The following is a 2,335-nucleotide window of genomic DNA, read 5'->3' on the forward strand; positions in this document are numbered from 1 at the left end:
ATTTTCGCATTCGGAAAAGAAAGTTGGTGACTGAAATTTCGTAAAAAGCTCTCGCCGCGACGAAAAACGTCTATGCTGTAATGACTTCCATCCCAACTCGTGTATCATATCTGCCACACTCTCTCCTCTATAACGCAATAATACAAAACGAGTGTAATGCCTGTGAGGAATAGCCACTTCTGAAAACAAGTATTAGAAACAATGCTGCGGAAGTTACGAGACAAACAAGGTTAACTCTTTCGTGCCAAGGTCAAAAGATCGAAGCCAACTTCGTGATTATACCTCAAGTAACTGTAGATTTGATTATAGGTGCAGATTTTTTAAATGAGAGACGAGCGATAATAGATATGGGGAAAGGTAGCGTAACATTCGGAATGTCACACTTCTCTTTGAGCAAACGCTAAAATTAGAAGAAATACCAGTTATAAACAAACAATTATGAATGACGTGAGATAAAGAGGATGAAGAATTAGAATGGTATGCACAAAAGAAGAAATCGCCTCAACTCATGTTAGAAGTCCATAAAGAAATCGACGAAAAATTGCAAGATGTTCAAGGTATTTTGGAACACAGTAAAAGAGAATTAGAGGAAAGTAGAGGTATTTTTACCTAAGACTGGCAGTATCAAACACTCTCAGTACAAGCCTGAAGATTAATTTTATTACTGGTAAATAATCAGCACAATATTTCAAAAAATTGGTTCAAATGGCTCTGAGTACTATGGTACTTAACTGCTAAGGTCATCAGTCCACTAGAACGTAGAACTACTTAAACCTACCTAACCTAAGGACATCACACACATCCGTGCCCAAGGCAGGATTCGAACCTGCAACCGTAGCAGTCGTGCAGTTCCGAACTGAGCGCCTTAACCGCTAGACCACCGCGGCCAGCTCAATACTTCAAGATAATGTTGCAGATAAGATCGTCAGGAGAAAGAAGAATGAAGAAAGAGGAAGGCGGGAAAAAGAAAGTAGTTCCAATAATAACACCAATAGTACCACAGATTAAGGTGAAGGGATAAAGCGTAGATAGTCTAACAGCATGAAATACTAAAATGCTATACACCACGACACTACACAAAAATAAAAAACGAATTTGAGGATTCAAGAGTAGACATTAAGACTCCAAATATCTTAGAATTGTAACATGGAAAGGGCACCGAAATTTGTAAAGCTTTTTAAGAAGGCGTAAAACAAATAGGTTAAGTAACACTTTTTGAAACAACCATTGTAAAAACTCCAGCAAGGAAGAGATCCAACGACCCACAAGTTGCAACGCCAGAAATATCAAGAAAGAGAGGGACATAATTAGCAAGAGAAGAGGACAGCGAGACCAACAAAGTGATCTTCTTGTAGCGAAAGTGGGCAATAAATTTGCCCGCTAGGAGGAACTCTGCTGAGACGCGACGGGTCGCCGAACGGCAGTAGGGACTGGTGCACTGACAGACAAGCAGGCACCCGACGCTCCTGAACCCCGGGGCGCCCCTGACTCAGCGGAGCGAGCAAAAAACGGCCTGACGAGAAGACCGCTTGGGCAAGCCACCACTGACAAAAAATATGCATAAAAGTCATACTAGTGCTATTAAACAGCACGCTGATGCACTGAACTGAAGAAGAACTTCCAAAAATTAAAAATGACACGCCCAAGCAATTTATCAAACTGTTACTAAGAGGAGAACTTCAAAGCGACTAGTTATCAAGAAATATTTCCATATCCTGCCCAGAGAAGAACGAAGAAGCATGTAAGAAGCAGAGAAAAAGCAGGAAGAACAGAAGTTGAAGATTTGCAAGACTGAGACCAAGAAAGAAGATGGGTGAAGAATAGACGACATACCTTCCCAAATCCCTATCCTATTGTAAACTAGTGGCCTGCGAAGTATTACAACGAAAAACGACCGCTTTCAGCGACACATAACAATGACTTTCATGTATACAAAGCCAGTAAACTACGAGATTCTGCACTCACAGCTCCATTCCATTATGGGACCTCCACAACAGCAACACACACTTGCAAAACCAACAAGGAACGACGAACGAAGCTGTACATCAACTACTTGCCCACATCCATCTCGCTCAATTCCATCACCATGCAAAAAACATTCGCCAACCTCATGCTTAAACATTCATAGGATTGTGTGAATGTGTGAAATCAAATTATTTGATGTAGGAATTGTGCAAAAGAAATGTGTGAAAAACTAAATAAGTTAAGCACACCAGACTGATAATAAACTACAAAATAACAGTCATTGACTATGGACATAAATAAAGAATAGACTATCGATAAAAATAAGTCATTAGTTCTGAAATGAACAGTATATAAAGAAACAATATGCCAC

Source organism: Schistocerca gregaria, chromosome 2 (assembly GCF_023897955.1).
Source record: "Schistocerca gregaria isolate iqSchGreg1 chromosome 2, iqSchGreg1.2, whole genome shotgun sequence".
Lineage (NCBI taxonomy): Eukaryota > Metazoa > Arthropoda > Insecta > Orthoptera > Acrididae > Schistocerca > Schistocerca gregaria.